The sequence below is a fragment of the Pagrus major genome, chromosome 11, assembly GCF_040436345.1.
Source record: "Pagrus major chromosome 11, Pma_NU_1.0".
Taxonomy (NCBI): Eukaryota; Metazoa; Chordata; class Actinopteri; order Spariformes; family Sparidae; genus Pagrus; species Pagrus major.
The window spans coordinates 3,639,685-3,659,728 of NC_133225.1; the positions used below are offsets into that span (position 1 = coordinate 3,639,685).

The 20,044-nt window shown below is 41.1% G+C and overlaps 1 protein-coding gene across 1 annotated transcript in view; it reads left to right on the forward strand.

The window, feature by feature from the left end:
* The first annotated feature begins 8,114 nt into the window (after positions 1 to 8,114).
* LOC141004351 (inactive N-acetylated-alpha-linked acidic dipeptidase-like protein 2) overlaps positions 8,115 to 20,044 on the forward strand; it is a 438,618-nt gene continuing 426,688 nt past the window's right edge. Inside the window, exons 1-2 of the mRNA XM_073475786.1 lie at positions 8,115 to 8,203; positions 9,061 to 9,162. The gene's annotated coding sequence lies outside the window, so the exon portion shown is untranslated. The remainder of the gene's footprint in view (positions 8,204 to 9,060; positions 9,163 to 20,044) is intronic.

A 20,044-nucleotide genomic window follows, 5' to 3' on the forward strand; every position in this document is an offset into this window, starting at 1 on the left:
ATCTCTATTTAGGCACTACTTCAGAAATCTATATTTAAAGCCTTTTGAGTGAAGTGATTGGCAGGTGGTATTCAGAAGACCCACTTATTTCAACTGTAGGTACATGCAGACTGTAATGGATAGAAATGAGACACATGCTTTGTTTAGTTGCCCTCGCAGGACCACGGAGGGCTAACACATGGAGAACATACACCACATCAGTTTGTAGTTTTGACGGTGTGGTCACCAGGAGAGTTCATGCTCATCAGTTTGTCTCTCACCCAAGTCAGGCTGAAGCAATTTAAACACTGCAGCCTCTGATTGATGTACTCTTCATACACCTCACAGAGCGCTGCTCTGATTGATAATGTCTGTTTGTGTGATGCTTCTCACAGACACGGTGAGGACACTCGTGTGGATGGAGGATGTGGTGCTGTGGCCCGCTCAGCTTTAAAAAACTGTGACAGCTGTGCAGGAGGAGGAGATTAGTGTTGTTGCATGTATAAGTGAGGTCGGCCTCAAATAGCCCAGCGTACAATGAGTCTACATTCTGTTAAAATGGCTACATACTGATTTCACATTTTAGTTTTTTATTTTAATCGTGTCCTGGTCTTCTCTCATCTAACACACATGCATGCAGATGATTCTGTTACAGATGTCTATATCGTACTGGGGCACTTAAGTGGCTAAATCAGACATAACAGACTTTGTACAAGGGAGCTCACAGGCGTTCATCCACTGTCCCCTTTCATACAGCCTGTATCTGTACATCTCAAATATTCTAATAAAGTATTTGCTATTAATTAGTAAGGATCAAATATGGAAGTACATTTAAAGGTTTAGGATGCTTGATTGATTTAATCAACTTAAACCTCATCAGACCCCGCACTCATGAGCTGCTGATGTCAGCAAAAAAAAAAAGGAGAACAGGATTGAATTGATTTTAAAATTCACTAACTAGGCTCTGATGTACGCCACTCTGTCTGTAGTCGCCACTCTGTAGTCCTGCTCAATGCCCCGCCCATCAGGGGATACAGCCTCGCTAAACTGAGAGTGACCTGTTGTGGTAGGAGAGGAGCTGTGAGTCAAAAGCAGATTTTGCCCAAGTTGCAGTAAACATCACAATCTTTTGATCCCTCTTGTGATGATAAGAACGCCCATTCTCCCTGTTACACCACTGAAAATACCCAAAGTCAAAGCCGACCAGTTTTCACTCTGTAGAGGCAAAAGTGAAGGCTTTAAAATCTTTCTTAACCCAGTCACGTCCATCACAGCATGCATCTGATGTCTGTGTTTTAATTGAAACTCTACATCTACATTACTTTAAAAATACCAGCGGCAAAAACATTTTTTTAATTACATGACTGTTTTGGTACAAACTAGGAGTACACCGATTATCCGCCTGGCCGATATTCAGCATTTTTACGATTATCTGTATCGTTGTTTTTTGCGTCCGATTGCCAATAAAATAAATTGATTTAAAAATTCACCGCTTCACACTTTGGCTCTGATGCAGCATCCTCTCTCCGTCTTTAATCACTACCCTGTGCTCTCACTCAATGTCCCGCTAACGAGGCTAACTGATTGGTCACACCTCATGAGTAATAGCCTATTAATGCAGAATAATCTGAATCCAGTAGTAGTAGATACTGCAAAGTAATTAGTAACTAAAGTTTAGTGGAGTGGAAGTATAAAGAAGCAGAAAATGGAAATACGAAAGTACCTCGAAATTGTTCTTAAATTCAGTAAACGGTTGAGTAAACCGTTCTCAACTTTGAAACCAAGATTTGTATTCTCCCTGCAGTGTATATTGGGTCCACTTATTAGTTTTCGGTCTCATTGATTATTAATGATCGGTATCGGCGCTGAAAAAAACATATCAGTCGACCCCTAGTACAAACCTGCTCGGTGGATTTTGGTTTTGAACCCTGCTTAAATGCCAAGCCTCTTCTGCTTCTGGAGAGCCAGCCTGCTATCTACAATCACACACCGAGGGCAGCATTACGCCACCCTTCTTTGGTTCGGTGTATAAAAGCAAAGGTGGTGTAATGACGTGTCTGCCTCACAGTACAAATGCCAGATCTCTGGGCTTATGTATCTATCTCTCTCCCTCTTGTGCCACAATAGACCTCTGCCTTTGAAAAATGTAGCATTAGCGGCGCTGCATTACAAAGCTGTTCCACTCAGGCCTTTTCTTACAGGCAGCTGTGTCTCCATATGCTCCCAGCCTTTGCTTTGATGCCTCATTCCTGATTATTCTCCTTTCACCTAAACACATTTCCCTTTAATGCATTTTTCCTAACCTTAATACATTTATTGTCCCTCGGCAGGCTGAGGCATGGGCTGTTTGAGCTCCACGTATTGATTGTTGTGGGGAATTTGATGCCTGGAGACTCGCTGTTCTCCTCTCCTCTTCTCTTCTCTCTCCTCCACCCCGGGGGAGTTTTAAATGGAAACACATTACTATGAATCACACAGCAGGGAGCGCCATGATTGATAGCATTGCTTACCATTTACTAGTCACTGTCTGGAGATAAGCCCTGAATTTATGGAGTATTGGAAATCCTTGCCGCAGCTACATGCGGATTAGAGTGAGGAACGGCTCCCCCCGCACTGCCGCTGGAGTCACCCGGTTAACAGCTTAAGTGGAAAGCAAGGAGCCCATTTTATTGTTTATTAAAATAATATTTAGTGTGTTTTTTTTTCTTTTTTCTGGAGTGTTACTGTAAATGGAACGGGGGAAACGCCTGGAGAATGGTGTCTGAGTGTGTGTGTGTGTGTGTTTATGTGTGTTTTTACGGTGTGTGGTCATTTGCTTTTAGCTCTTCCCTCCAACTCATTCTAAGTGCATCTCCGTAAAGCATATGCTGACAAGCCGCAGTGACTCCGCTCACCTCAAAAATCACTGTAGCAGATCAGTTAAGGTAAACGGACTGAGGCCACACACACACCTGGTACTGTGTGTGTATGTGGGGTTGAAATCCAACACGAGTGCATCATCAAAGGATTGCGACCTCAGTTATCTTCCCTCAAAAAGCAAATTACAGACCTGTGGTGATGTACTTCAAAAAGCTGCTTCAGGTTTTTATAAGCCAGGTACCAGCTAATGGTTTTTACACCTCACAACTGCACCTCTACCTCAGAACCAAATTAAAGACCTTCGTTTTCCAACTGCAGAAACTGCTTCAAGACCTCATTGTAATGGCTCGGTTTTGTGCATGTTCGAGCTTGTCACGTCTATTTTCTTCTGTTTTTACCTGCATAACTACAGTGATTGTTTTATGGGCTATGAAAGCTGCTAAAATGCTGGTGACCTTCACTCTGTACCGGTGCCTGAAGGCATCCTGTGCGGACACGGACAGAGGACAGATGCTGAGGCTTTGCTAACGTGCTGCTTCAGCTATGCGGGTACTGTAGACACACGATTAGAAGCTTTTAACACAGGTTATTTCTCTCCTCCCGTTTATGGACCCTCGCTCTTCTTATAAGCTGTTTAGAGACCTCAGGTTTTCTTCCTTTTAAAGCAGCTTACAGGTCAGGTGTTATACTTCCAGACTTCAGTTTTTATATCAAAAAAGCGGCTTCCAAAACCTTAGACTTTACACCTGAGATGGACTCAACCTCAGATGCAATGTTCTTAATCATCGTGCAGACCCCAGTTCTTTAGAGATCTTGGATTTTACATCTCGGAAACAACATAAAGACATTACGCTTTTAACTCCAACCTACCTCACCACGGTTTTTAGCACTTTAATAACCAACTTAGAGACTTCAGGTTGTATACGTCAAGAAGCATACAGACCTCAGCTTTAATATCTTAGACAGAGCATGCAAGAGTTTCAACACACAGCTGAATCATCTGCTTTTCTTCCTCAGAAGCACTTCATATCTCAGACCCACAACCAGCAGGGAGACTGTGGGATGTTCTGAGTGTTTTTAAGAGCACTTCAGTTTTTGCGGTTACAAAGCAGGGAGACTTCTGTGTATTGAACTCACTGTACCATCGAAGCAACTTGCACTTCTTACAGACCCTTTATCTTCACACCTCAGAATTTATACATTTATTTCATCTCAGAGTTTTTATACTTCAGAAGCATCGTAGAGAGCTTTTATCACACGGCAGCAGATTTCATTAGCTTTTTATTCTTCAGGAGCAGTTCACAGACCACAGTTTTTTTTTGGTTTTTTTTACACCTTTCAGCCTACCTCCTTTTCATAATTAAGATCAAGCTTACAGGCTTCAGTTTCTCTTCATCACAACCAGTTCACAGACCTCAATTGTTAGAGCTCTGAAAAAGCAAAGCCCGGCATCGTAGGAGCTGAATCCATATTGGACAGCTTCACAGCTCATTGGGAATAAATTTAATATTCATATATACTTTACTCGAATGTGTTTCTATTTAAATAATCGTATGGTTTTAAAGACTATAATGCTTCTAATAAGTCAGGAAGTCAGAACCAGCCTATGTTCACTACTTTCAAATCAACAATACTGATAAAGACTGCGAGGCCTGACTTGTTGAACATTTACTGGGCTCCAAACTGATCGACACCATGCCAACGTATAGAGAAAAACCCATAACCAAACATAGAAAGCCTCGAAATCATACAAAAGTCACTTGGAAAAAAGTGTTTTTTGAAGTTTTCAACAGACTCTGCAGATCTGATGGAATGGGGGCGATTGTTCTGGAGTCTTGGTGCTAAGACCACAAAAGAGTAGTCACCTTTGGTTTTTAGTTGCACATGGTATAGCCAAGAAATGTGGCTGGATGACCTAAGACGCCTATCAGTAGCTTGGAAATGTTAAGCCTACTAAAGAACGAGAGTGTACGTTGGATTCTGGTAACAGTTTTTTCATGTTGCTTTTTGTGTAACTTAATTCCCAACATCCATAATTATCTCTGCTGAGGAGGTTATGTTATGTTGTGTTTTTGCCTGTCCCTGTTTGTTGGTTGGTTGGTTTGTCAGCGGGATAACACAAAAACTACTGAACAGATTTCAACGAAGCTTGGATGGAGGATGGGTCTCGTCCCGGAATAGACTCCTTTAACTTTTGGTGTGGATCCGGATAAAGGGACGGATCAAGGGATTTCTCTTTCTCAGTTTTTTTTTTTTTTTTCATTTTCGTTATTTTCTCAGGCAGCAATGCATGGATCTTGGTGAAAAAGATCAGGGCTGGTATCTATGAGTACAATTGCATATGGGTCCATAGACAGAGTCCAGATCTATTGGATTTAAATATGTTTTATCTGATATTCCATTAGGCTTGATTGAATTAAATGGGAGTGATGGGCCTCGGTGGAGGTATGCACTCTACTCAGTGCCATTCTAGTTCTTCACTGAAATGTTATTCTGACGTGGTTTTGTAAGCTTCTGTCTTCCACTGATGAATCGACACTTCACGAGATGTGTGAAATTGTCTCGTTAAAAGAGATTTCTGATTTGGGGTTTTATTTAATATTCAGTTCAAATGACGGATCAAAGTCCAGGCCCGGCTGCACGCTGTGGCATCGGAGCTGTTTCACCGTGACCTAACATTTGATTCGCACGCGCTGATATTCAACAAGTCGTTTTACAACCACATTGTGCCGGAGCATCTCACACGGGGGCCATTTCTGTTGTGCGTGCTTCATTATGGAACATGACTTAATTCTCCTTGACACAAAGCCAATTCAGGGAGTGATTGTTTCACAGGTTCATCCTCTCTCCCCCACACAGCGTGAGGGCGACAGGGTGGTGGTGGTGGTGGGGGCATGTATTACCAGCTGAAAGACCACGGCTGAGGAGGAAATAGCTGTCAGCGTGTGTGGAGGGAGGGAGAGGACGCAGTATAGCCCATCGCTTCTGCTCCCTGAGAGACTTATTACAGAGGCAGGCCGGGGCGAGAGCTGGTAATTAATTTGGAGTGAGCTGATATTGGTTTTGATGCACCAGAGACTGACAACACTGGCTGTCTGGTGCATGTGCCTGTACGCATTGGATCTGTGTTTTATGTGTATAAAAAAAACAGGAAAAAGGTTCAAGAGGAAGAGCGAGGAGAGGAAGATGCGGGAGGCGGCTGAAGGAAAAAGGAAGGAGAATGACAGAGGCGCCTTTGCTCTAGCTTGCAACAAACGTCAAAGCTCCTCTACAAAGATAGCCCATGGCGATGCATATTTATGCCTCCTCTCTTGTCCCCGGCCTCCCTGCTCCTCTGCAACTCATACACTCATCTCTCAGCTCTCGCTCCCCTCTCTTTCTCTTTTACACCTATCCATCTCTGCAGTCATCTCCTGCTGTCTCTCCTTCCTCTCTTCCCCCTGTCTTCTTGACTGTGTGTCATTCAAGGCAGCTTTTTTTTTTAATAATAACACTCTTCTCTGCGTGGCAAATTTTTAATGTCGCAGGATGAAAATAGGCATCTATTCCATCAGTTCATCCATTTAGAAAACTCCCGGACTGCATAGCCGCAGCACAATTACAGCACTAAGCAATCGCAGAGATTGACGGGAGCACAGAATCTGTGCTCTTACTCATGCAAATCCACTGTTAGGTCACGACTGAGGACAAATTCAAGATTGTTTTGTAATGACTGGAGAAGAATGAGAGAATAAATTGGAAAAGACAAGATGACAAATGGATTTATATTATTAGCTGATGTTACTTAAGTCTTTTTATGATGTTCTGGACATGGAAAATGATTTAAGATTTGCTGAAACACCTGATTATATTTGACCTTTTTAGCAGTTTCTTTGACCTTGTTGTAAAAAAATGCTAAGGACGGTGTTTGCCATGCATATGTTATACTTGGCTTCGCATATTTATGATAAGACCCGCACAGGAAGATAAAACTGAAACTTTTTTTTTTCAATCAAGACGTGCAGTTGCTCATTTCATAATGCACACAGACGAGTGGAGCTTCATGTTAAAATTTAAGGTGTGTTGACTAATTCATGAAATCAACTCACGCACTGAGTAATGTGCAAGAAAAAGTGTAAAATGTCCTGTTTTTACAGTACGTTGTCACAAGTGTTGAAAAAATGTGTGTTTATGTATACATTCTGTCCATACAGGCATACTGAACATCTGCTCTTTTGTTGATTTGTTGAGTTGATCTGAAAATTGTTGGCGGGTCAACCCACTGCCACGAGAGAGTCCCTAACCTGTGGGAAGCACTAAAGGATGATGTCTCTGGATTGAAATTGCTCATGTTTTTGTCAGTGTTGAGTGGATGTATTTATTAGTAGAAGGAAGTGAATGACGTGATCATTCTACAAATCAATATCGTCCACATCACTGTCATTCTATCGCCGCCCTATTGTCACACTTTGAACAGGGCTCAAGTCTGAATTGAACATCGTCAACATTAACTTCCAGGAAACTAGCTTGTGAAGCTAACACAAACAAATGAATGAATCACATTCATGAATTATAGCTAAGACACATTTTTTTGTTGTCCTCCTAGGCTCTAACCCTCCCTCAGCTTTTTTTGAGATCAGTTGCTATCAGATCAACCCAAGACGCATGAAGAGTCTCAGTGTAAATGGGGTAATAAGTTAAGCATATGTATACTGCAGATGTACTCTAAACAAACTGCTCCAGAACTGTAGCACCGGCACGCTATGCAGCCACATCTGGCGCACATCTGGGGTAGCAGAGAGGCCACAGCACACACGAGGTTAAAAATGCATGACATGTTACATACACTCTCTGTTCAGCCTTCTTAAGAGCACTGCGAGAGATGTGTGCCACAAATTTCATTTCTCAGGCACAAGGAAACTACTTTAATAAACTATGAAAGAGGATAGATTAATCACTTCAAATCAGATGATAAAAAACGATTTATGCTTTGGGATTTTTCCTCTTATGTTGAAGAATGGGAAAAACTGTCACGAGTTTCCTGTTTTATTTTGTAACCCTGCCCTCATGTGTCGTGTGTTGCCTTTCATTTCCTCCTATTGTGTGATCCTCACCAGTCTGCTTCCCCTCCTCACCTGCTCTGCAGCTCCCCCTTTAGCCTTTCCCTCCTTCCTGTGTCTTCAGCTTTTTCCAGCCCATCAGCCTCCTCCCTGTTTCTAGTGTTTTTCATTTATTTCCCTCACCTGAGTTGCTCCACCTCACTCCACCTGCACCTCATCCCCTCGTTAGTTGTGTGTGTGTGCTCCCTCTTGTCTTTGTCAGTTTGTCCTGTGTTCCCCTGTGTTTCACCTAAGCCTGTTCCAGTATCCTCCAGTGTCTCTTCATGGTACGTTCCTGGTTTTTTGTTCCTTGTGTTTTTACTAGCTTGTACTTTAATGAGTTTTTTTTTTGTTTTGTTTTTTTGATACTTTGGGTGTTTAAACTTCTTGGTTTTTGGATTTTACTTTGTAGATTATTTTCAGCTTTTGTAATAAAACTCGCCTTTTGTTCCCTGTCCTGCCTCCCCTTTGGTGTTTTGCATTTGGGTCGTTCTTAACAACCACCTCCTAAAATCGTCAGAACATCAGTGTCTGTCTCTAACTTTTCAAATGTAATTTTTCAAGTCTGAACGTCCAGTATCCAGCAAAATGGCTTACAAAAATCATGTGAGAACATAGATGAGTTAAAATAGTCTTAAGCTAATGTTTTAACTAATTTGGGTGCTGACATCATGTATAATGGTTACCAATCAATAAAGTTTTCACCTTGGATGAGAACAGAAAACTTAATTATATAATTTATATATATATATATATATATATATATATATATATATATATATATATATATATATATATATATATATATATATATATATATTTATTATTATTATTATTATTATTATTATTATTATTATTATTATTATTATTATTATTATCTAACTCGGTGCAGCCACTTTGTCTGTGTTCTAGATGCTAAATATCACACAAGCATTGCAGCACAATCTGTAACGGTCCTGTCGTGTTCAAACCAAGTTATTACCGAACACTTACATAATGGAGACCTGCCTTTGAAGGCATGATTTTTTTTTTTATTTACTTTTTTGAACACATTTTATGTCCGTAAATAAAGAACAACAACAAAACAAAAAAAAGCAGTCATTTGTCCGTCCATCCATTCATTCATTCTCTTACCTCTTTTCAGGGCGACATGGGACCCAGCATGCTTTGGGGGGAAAAATGCAGGCAGACTCCCAGGACAAGTCAGTAACTCATCACACGGCTAACCTTCATTGCTGTTCTCATTGTAAGTGAAAAATAGAGGCTGTCCCGTTGGATGTGATTGGCCTGATTGCAGTTTATTTGATGCAGACCCGTTTCCAGGAGGAAGATTTCCTCAAGTTGTACTTTTCACAGTTTACATTCGGCCACAAAAACTCTCCTCTATCTCTGTCTCATTCTCCCGCCATCTCATTCTTTTCTTTTATAAATTGTGCATCTAAGACAGGACCCATGGTAGCGGTGAAAGTAGGTCCTGGGCTTCAAATAGCAGCCCGTTGTATCCCTGGGGCCCGCAGCCGAGGAAAGGCCAAGAGAAACGGAAAGACACACACTCAGAGAGGGAGAGAGTGAGAGAGTGAGAGATAGAGGGCGAATTGTTTGATGAAAATTAATATTTGTCATTTGGTGCAGCAGACAATACCCTGTGGACACATACAGTATGACGGCGTTGTTTGAATCCATTTCCTTTTGAAGATAACACAATGTACCTGTGTTTCCAGCATAGTCGGGAGAATTTGGGTGTGTGTGTGTGTGCGTGTGTGTGTGTGCGCGCGTCTTCTTTGATGTGCTCTGGGACTGCTGGCTATTTCCCACTTTGTTTCAATCCTCTACCAGGACCTTATTGTTCGCCACGCCATGTGATGTCATCTGCGGGAGCTTTTGTCAGCGTGTGAGTGAGTGATTTAATAACCTTGACGAGGCAAACGAAGAAGAAACCGCCTCATTTCCTTCTCGTCGTCCTTTTTCGCCCGCTTCCACAGAACTCATCGTCCCTTCGTCCTTTTCTCATCCTGCCACAAAAGTAAAGCAATCTCCTTTTTGTCGCAAGATCCCTGCGACACATTCTGGTCTTCCGTTTGTGAAATTTGAAGGCGAACAATAGCTGTGGAGGTTGTAAGCACTGTTAATGTCAGCAGGTGTCCTTAAAAAGTCACTCTTACAAAACACTATGCCAAGAAATAGATGCACGAATCCCAACTAAAGTACGTGGAAACACGATAACAAGATGTTTTATGGTAAATCAAGAGAAACGGCTCAGAATACCATGTGAAACTTTGTTACAGAAAACCTGACAATACTGTGTGAAAGAATGAGATGTAACATTCTTATTTTTGTGTTTTTATATTTTCAAGAAACAGGAAATAGTTGTCAGTCAAGCAACACCTCCACCGAGTTCAGTGATTACAGTTTTTCCCAATTGTTTCGACGTGTATCCTGGAACTACAGCTCAGTCTCTCAAAACTACAAACGCAAAACTAAGAACAGTAACACATGAATTAAACAAAGTTGCAATTTAAAATTATTCAAACTTTCTCTGCAGCAGCTGGTTTACCTGTTCAGGACAATACAAGATGTTGTGGAGAATAGTCAGGACTGTAATAAGGCCTACTGTGAACTGGGTCGTGATGGTTTGCCATTTTAAGTGTGTCCATAGAAAATACGTTTTGGAAACACTGTCATCGTGGACAGTTTAACTTGACATACTAGTCGAAAAGTGCAGGCATTACTAATAACACGATCCATGTTAGGTGCCCCCGTGTAGCTATGTCAGTCAGCCAGCATGCACTATACCAGAGCTCCGCTTAAACACCTAAACTGAATGCAGCCATCGTTAATTTTATTAATGACGCCTCTGAGAACGGTCTGTTCAAATGTTTTACAGCATCCTTGTTCAGCAGGACACACGAGACCGATCACATTAGATACCTGAAAGGAAAATAAGATAACAAAACAACAAGGCACCTGCCAATATAGAAGGAAGAGTGTGTGTGTGTGTGTGTGTGTGTGTGTGTGTGTGTGTGTGTGTGTGTGTGTGTGTGTGTGTGTGTGTGTGTGTGTGTGTGTGTGTGTGTGTGTGTGTGTGTGTGCAGGATTCTTAATGTACATTTTGCGAGTGAAAAAGAGACGTACAGGCTGTGATCAGATGTAGCTGTACTAACACTGTACTTATTTCCCATCTCCCGTCTGCTTGGCAATGCATTTGTGTGGCTCAACATCCCATAATGCCAACCTGCCTCAGCGTCTCCTTAGAGACGCACAGCAGCCTTTAAACAGGGGTTACCGTGGAGACCACAGCAGTGCCACTGGCAGCGGCAGCAGCAGCAGCCACTCGCTCGTTCCGGCTGACATTCAGACAAGCCCCTCAAGCGCACACACACATACACATACACACACTACAGAACTCACTCACATGAGAACAGAACCTCACACTCGCCCCAACATGTGCTGTACATACACGCTTACTCGAGTATACACAGCCTGACACACATGCATACATCGAGCCGGATCAATGACACCGTCTGACCAGGTCCTGCATTATTAATGACCTGCTTACAGGCTTTTCAACACAGAGGACTCAACAGGCAGACACTGGCGCCCAGCAGAGAGATTACTGCACATTCATGCATTTGTTCCAGTAAGAAACCCCTTGTTTTTGCACAACAAAAAAATCTCATTTCCATAGTAATATTCTCTGTGTCACATGTCATCTAGTTGTCACTTCGATGTTAGATCCATTTTGTCATTTAGAGAGATGAATGTGGGCTGTTTATAACCGAGCGTTGGAGGATAAGTATGACAGCACTGTCAACAGCACTGTTGTGTTGATTCATATCCAATTTGATGCAAAAAATGTTTTTAATGCTGCTCAGTGTCATGTTCAATGCATTCCCTTCTTGGTCGTAAAATTGGATCGTGGAATAATAATAATCCATACATTCTGATTGAGAAACGCAACAAGATGCTTCAAGTAACCGTGAGTTGAGGAAATGGAGAAAATGAGGAGAAGCACAGAATATCCTGTGGTATCCTTTATTTACATCAATGATACAGCTCCAAAAGTATTATGAAGGTATTTTTTCAAACCTATTTATGCATTAAAGCTGGTTAACTACAGCTGCATCTTAGTCCCACACCATTTTTTTTTTATCACAGAGAGAGTAAGTTACTAATTTCATTTGGGTTCATTTAATTTAAAACATTTATACAATTAATTTAAAGATTAACTGGAGTTCAGAATTGTGTCCTATGCAGCAGTGAGCATGTTTTTCTTTTCTTTTTTTGTTCGTTTTTGAGTGGCCATTTTAACAACATGCATGATAGGGTTTCAATGTACTGTTTTGGCGAAACCACAGACATTTTTTAAACTTTACTTTTCTTTTTGTTGTAACTTTTGGTTCAATTTCATATCGTGATGGTGCTGTGCTTGTGGTCTGATTAGGTTCAGGCACAAAACACTTACGTTAGGTTAATGTTAGGAAAAGATCATGTTTTTGCTCATCTGATTTAGTTGCCATAAACACGGTCGGAAAGTTGGCAGCATCTTGTCAAAAATGTCCGGTTTGTTGACACAGACCTGGCTGGAAAATGTCCCAGTGTCTCGTTAGAGAATATCCAGTGGGGGCGCTCCAGTAGCTCAGTGGGTAGGAGGCTTTGTCTTCACTGCAGTGGCCCAGGGTAAGAGTCCCCATTCCCTGTCATCTCTGTAAGCTGTCCTAGAAATAAAGCCATGAAAAGCCCAACAAATAGATCTAAAAGAAGAGAGAAAATATCCAGCGGTTCCATACTTACAAAAGTTTGAGATACTAGCTTGAACAGTGGTCTCTGGCTTGACAGCCGTCTCAACTAGCTCTAACTTCTTCACCCTTCCCTCCACATCCTGACACTCAATGAAACAGGCATACAAGAGTGCAATAAGGACTTTAAAACCAGCATTCAAGGCAAAACAAACAATATTTGTAATTAATTAATTCACTCTTTTACAGAATATAATGTGAAAAAGAACAGAACGATATAAACAGCTACATTAGTTGTGTTTTTTAAACTAGGTTTCAACCTAGGCCGTGAAAACATACTGAGCTTTTTCTTTTTTTGTGTTCAGTGTCGGTAGAACCACATTGAATATATTGTCATATAGGGACATAAATATGTTGTCATATCGGGACATGAATATATTGTCATATAGGGACATGAATATATTGTCATATAGGGACATGAATATATTGTCATATAGGGACATGCTTGTGTTCACTGTGGAGCAGCAAGCTTCTCTGTTTCTTCTATGAGCAGCTGAGACCAAACCCAATTTACATAATACGATTTACATTTTCACAAACCTAACAAACACTGCTGAAGTCAAGTAAGCTTCATCTGATTCTTAAAATACTTGTGTGGAACAAGAAACAAGGATTGTGGGTTTGGACCCCCCCGACATTTACACTGGAGGGGAGCAAGGATGCATTTCCCAATGGACAGTTTAATCACTGATGATTACGCTTGCTGGATGAATGAACTGGAAGTAAAAGTAAATAAAAAATAACTGAATGTCTTTTGGCTTCAAATACAGGGCCAGTTAGTCGATGATAAAGGATGCTGTTTGATTACAGAACTTCTGTAACTCTGGTGTAACAAAATGCTGGTAGAAAGAGAAGTGCCTTATTTCAGTTTTAAGTCCATATTATGACAGAAAAGAGATTTGGTCATTTAATCACATCATGCCAGGGGCTCACCTGTGCTGTAAAGGCTGGTTGTGATTTCAGTACACACAGATTGAGACAACTGATGTTAAAGTCGAGTGCTGCTGTACGTTCACATTCACACGTGTTAGTCAGTGTGAGTCAGCTGTTGCAGTAGGACTGTCTGCTTGTTCCGTTTCCCCCAGTAAGTTGTTTTTTTGCAGACCATGTCAGCCGTATGATATCATTGTGTTAATTGGACATGCAACAGCTCAGTAATATCACGCCAAACGTGCTGAGAGGCTGCACACTGTGCGTGTTTCACAGTGCTGAGATCATGGTGACAGGCCTCTGATGCCTCTGACCAAGACCCGTCCGACAGCCAGCACAAATTACCATCACTCTGACGGTTTAATTGTAAGGTGATTTTATGCATGTTTGTATGCGTGTGTTTGTGTGTGTGGTGGCTGGTTGTGGAGGCAGGCTGGGTCACTGCTGTTGGTCATGGCTGGACTGGATGAATGGATGGAGACCGTCAAGGTTCACGGTGACAAAATGGAAGTTTGTAAACTCCTTCATGCTACACAAATATACATGATATATATAGTTATTTATATACGTGCAGTATATACATAAACATGTAGTGCATTTTTAAAATTTGTGTCAGGTCGAATGTTAACAGCAACAGCAAGAAGGTGATGATAATACAGTCAGCATCTTCTTTTTGGCATCTGGGAAACACTTTCCATGCACTTTGACTGCGTGTGAGCACCAAGCATCAATGATGCAAACACAGACTCCACCTCTCCCCCTGTAGTTCTGCACTCTGCTGGCTCAGAACACTGTCCGCCCATTGAATGCAACTGCCTGAACTATGGGCTAAGTAGTTTGGGATTTTGCGTTGTGTGGCCAGTCTGAGTCCCAATTGTCCAGTTCATTTTCCTGTCTTCCAGCCTTACATCCAAGCAGGATTAGCATGGCTACAATCCTGGACCTCTCCTCTCTTCTCCCTGGGCCGGTCGGGCTGGTCAGGTTGGGTTGTTGGAATATGATGTGAGCAGTGATCATCTCAAAGTCCACTACTCTTAATCCAAAATGTGTGCTTTCTTCTCCAACACTGATAGATGTAATTCTGCCATAGGCAATATGTGTTTTAGCCAAGGTGCAGAAAAAAATGTAAGAGATTTCTAGGAGTTACTGGCCGCTGCATCTGCATCCTCACTTTCATATTTGCAGGCGTGGTCACCATGCAAATATGTGGTCTTTAAAGTTGCACTGAGTAGCATTTTACTTTAACGGTGGCTGAAGTGACAAACCTGCATTGAATTTTCAGACAAACCACTGAGAAAATCTTGAACAGATCAACTTTACCTACACAACACTCAACAGGAGACGGAGTAGTTAGCAGCTAGTTCGTGAAAAAGGTGGAAATATAGCAGTGCTTGCATTTTTCTGGCATTTTTCTCAGGAGTTGGTATGAATCCAAAATAGAGTGAAAGCAGAGTAAATACTGGACTTACATTTATGAGGTGCACAGCTTATCACTGCTCATTTGGCCAATACCGTCAATTAATGCAGCTATAAAGAAAAACTTGAAAGCTTCTCTAACCAATATTTGTCATTTTCACAATGAAATAGATAATTACATGTAATGTGAAAGTGTGCGTCCACCGTGAAGAATCTGCTGCACTACAGATATGTTTTTAACCTCTTTTGCTCATTATTTTGCCTTTAAGTCACATTTACTTTATGGTCCAGTCTTGTTTCCAGCAGCAGCAGGGCAGAGGCAGCTTTTTCTTGCAAACAAGCTCAGGTAAAAAACCCTCGTACTCCAACTACCCACCACTGAATGGTACACAGAGATGTTGATTATAGTGGAACCTTCAGCAGCTAAAGGTCCAGATATTTATCAGGTGATGGTGGAGGCCAAAGCAGTCGAAAGGAAAATGAAATGTTGGACTAAAACATGCCTCTAAATTAATGCCAATATTAATCTGCTGGTTGTGTGAATTGACATTTGTTAACACATGACCTTCTACCTTCAATTGCTGAAATGATAATGACTATGACTAAACAACTATTTGAAACGATGACAACAGAACTCCTTCATATCTGGTGTGACCAATTTTTATCTTGACGTTTGGTCTTCCTTGTGTTGCTTGATAAGATGATCAAGCTTGAGGAAAGTTTCTCACCTGGCGCAGCAAGGAGAGTTTTTTTTAAGTGCATTAGTGTGAGGGCTGGTTACATTCTACTTTTTTAATAGACTGACAGAAGCAAAGAAACCATGAGGAGACTGATGAGGCGGTAATTCACCTATAACTTCATACCTTTCATCAGGAAGGCTGAGTCAGTCGTATCTGCAGTTTGATGACTCATGATAGATAGTGCATTTATTAACAACATCAATGCTTTGACCTCATTGGATCATCATCAGGATTCCAGAAGGTCTTGTTCTGACCCAGTGGTTTTGAACTGATGTCAGAGCTGATAAATTCATCATCAGGTGTTCTGGTGTGTTTTTTTTTTTTGTGATTCTTGCTACCAAACTATGCTTCCACCTAGCTCCAAGGACCTACCAACTCCTATTCTTTTTCCCTTTACTGTTTCAAGGAATTTGATGAAATGTCCCTGATGTCTTTAAATGCAAATACCTGCTCCATGAACTGAAGTTAGATGTTCCCTGCTAGAAGAAGATTAGGTGGAGCGGACTCAGCTGGAAACAGCAAGTAGTCCGAAATTAAGATTGTGCTGTCAAGAGTGAGAGTGTGAAGGTGACCCAGATAGTTGTCATTTCACTCGCTTTAGTCTTTTTCTTTTGCCACCAGTAATGAAAGAAATGATTTACCTCGTTTCAGATGTCACACCTTACTCGACTTAATGTATTGTACACTCTTTGTCTCTTTGTCTTTGTCACTCTTACTCTCTAGTCAAGTCAATCAGTATGTAATCAACATGAAAATGTAACACTCCTCATGGAGCTTTGCTTTTCGTCTCTTCAGTCAGCTAAAGAGTCTCGAGACGCAGAAAGGCCTATTCGCAGAATATCTGATTAATCGCAAATTAATCGCTAATTTTGTATCTGTTCTAAATGAACCTTAAAGGGATATTTTTCAAGTTTTTTATCCTCTTAGCAACATGGGAGTGGACAAATATGCTTGCTTAATGCAAATGTATGTTTATCATTATTGCAACAATGACAAATACCGTCCAGAATATTCTCCAGAATAACCTCAAAGGTACTGCATGCTCAAAAAATATGCTGTAAGCATAACATGGCAAACTCAAACCCAACAAGCAACAACAGATGGGCATACTGACCTGAATGTAACATTCCTTAGTAATACTAACAAAATGTAGTGTCCAGCTTTACACCTACAAGCTGTAGCCATCCATCAGCGAGGTGGTGGAGGGCTCTCTGCATCAGCTGTGTGCTTGACCAGCAAGTGGTATTTGAGACTCGACACACTCCGGTAGTAACTCAGTTCACACCGACAGTAAATGCAAACTTTGTTCTTGCTGAGAGAACCATCTGGCAGGGCTGTGAAGCTGAACTTGCCATTCAAAAGACCATTTTCTTTATCCATTCTGCTCAAGGAAATTTGTTTCTGCTGCCATCCACAATGTTACTGCTGCATCGCTTTCTGATTTCCCAAACTACGGGCTGGACTGACGGTCAAAACGTGTGTGCTTTAATCGCACTGATAAATTACTGCCATTGCCCTGCAAGGAACAGGTGTAGAGGATCCCTTTTTCCTTCAGTGGCTTATCATAGCCTGACCTCTCTCTCACTTCATCATGTAATTATTCAAATTCTGTTCACATGGATGATTCAGTATCTCATGATTTACATCCAGACCAACGTCCCATGTAAATGCAGGAAGTACTGTGCCCTTTATGCAGCGAGAAAGTAAGGGTGTGGAGAGTTTGGGGTGGTGGATGGGCGTAGCACCTTTGACTTTCATGGTGAAATCAGAGTTCATGTGTCATCACAGACCTTCAGTTACCACTCACCTTTCTATTAATCATACCTGAGATCTTTCTCTAACCATTCCCAAGTGTTTTAGTTGCCTTGATCACAATCTTTCTCTAATCTTAACCTAAGTGTAGTTGCTATTTGCAGATGGTTTTTAAACATAACAAACCATTTCTGTTCTATTTCTGTTTCTATTGAATGTGTCAGCAGATTGATCACTGCCAAACCAGGATGTTTAGACATGCATATCAATATTTTCAGAACATATCTGCAAGGCTTTAACTGTTACTGTCAATGTATTTATTATATTTTCTGACAATATCTAATTTGTAATTTACTGTACGTTTTTTATGGTTGTGTTAGGGAACTTAAAACACTTAGTTATGGTTAGAAAAGGAACCATGGCTAGAGGTAGAAATAGTGGCAGCTGTGGTTCAGGAGGTAGAGTGGATAGTCCATTAATCAGAGTGTCGGTGGGTTGATCTCTAGATCCTCTGGCTGCATGTCCAAGTATCCTTGGGCAAGATACTGAACCTCAAATTGATCCTGATGGCTGTTCCATGGGTGTGTGAGTGTGTTTGAATGACATAAAACGAGTTGGTAGACTAGAAAATGTCTATGTATAAATGTCCATGTAGGGTAAAATATTGTAGCAGGTGAGGAATATTATTTACGCTTATGCACATCCAGTATATCTGCAGGTGAGCCAATAAGATTAATTGAATTCATACATCACACTGACAACAAGCTGTCCACACTGCACAACTTGCTCTGCTGTTTTGATGGACCACAATTAAACTTTGAATTGTGGCGACGGGCAATAATCTGTTACTGTCCATCATTCACCCTCCATGGGAAAGAAGTACTTTTAACAATACTGAGCATTCGGCATTACAAGTGTCTGAAAGTACAAATACGATTTTGTTTTCGCCAGTGTCGGCTGTGTAATGGCTTGTTTCTACAGTGTTTTTTTACATGCGTCAACCAAGTGTGTTTTCTTTCATTTGTAACTACAGTGATTGTGTATTCTGCTCTGGGCATTGCTAACTTGTGTCTTCGTGCCACAACTGTGTCTGCAAGCTTCCAGGGTAGACAAAGTATAACATGTCATTCGATGCAAAAAAACTTTTAAGAATATGAGAACAATATGTTCTTCTTGGTTAGTTATATGCTTTATCTAACATCGGCCAAGCGTTTTAGTAGCTTAAACCAGGGTGAAATATGGCCCGATGCAATATCAAAAGCACACAAGCTGCAATTATTTGATGAAGGTACAATGTGTAAATGAAGGTTTGTGGAGCTACAGAGATGCCCCGGCCTACAAGTCATAGTCTCCAGCTGAAGGGAACATGGCTGTTTGGTACAGACCCCAGCAAAATCACATCATAATTTTTTCAGTAAACGATAGATGCAACATTTACCATTCCTGTTAACGTCAAAATAAAATCATGACTCGTATCCCAGTGACAGTATCTGACAAAATAATCGCAATATGTTTTTTTTGCCTATCGTTCAGCCCCAGCTTGAACCTCGACCTCCCTGTGACTTCTCAAGTGTAACAATGTTACTTCCTGGATTGGAGAAAAAAAGGTCCTGCCGGTTCCTCTTAAACATATTCGTCAAAGCACATCAGTGCACGTTGCACATTATGCACAGAAGATAGTGTTGTGAGTGTGATCATCTGTGAATATGGACAACTGTGGACATTATCTTAACTAGTTTGTCACTATATTTACACAGGTTTCAACATCGCTAGAGGCTGTTGTATTAACATCTAGTCCGTGTCAAATCATTTGCTAAGCTGTTGCTTAGTCTCTCATATGTGCATTTTCTGCCATCTAATCCATATCTGAGTTACTCCAACAGCTGCAGGCATACAAAGGCTTGTGAGCTGCACTGGGGAAGATTGCCGACTTGTAATATTTTGTCATTTCACATTAAATGCTGTGCTCGGGGATCACGGTCACAGTCAAGTCAAATTAATGGCAGACAGCTCAAGAAGCAATATGATCTTTCCACATCATACGACTGATATTTTCTGTTCAAATTCAACACAATGGCTGCTGTTATTCCGGGACAGCTTTTGACTATTGAATTTCAAAGCACAGCCGTCTCCCACTGACGCTGAGCTGCTAGAATTAAATCAACGGTGTTTCAGCGTTTCACATTCCTTTCTGTGGTCTCTGATAACGCTCCTAATTTAGCACCAGTCAAAGTGTTTTATCTTTAGTGACCAATCAAGCGTCGACTGTTTTAATTTTCAGCCCCATTGTGATATTGTAAGATCCATTTCACAGAGCTAAACTCGGACATTTAGGGATGGAATGATGGGAAGAGTGAGAGAGAGAGAGGAGGAGACGGATAAACACACAAATACCTTCTGTTGTAGAAGAAGCAACCGAATCTAATGAGTGCCCCCTACTGAGCTCCATTATTTTCCTGATGCAGATGTGTGTTTGTCTGGTCATTATATGTGC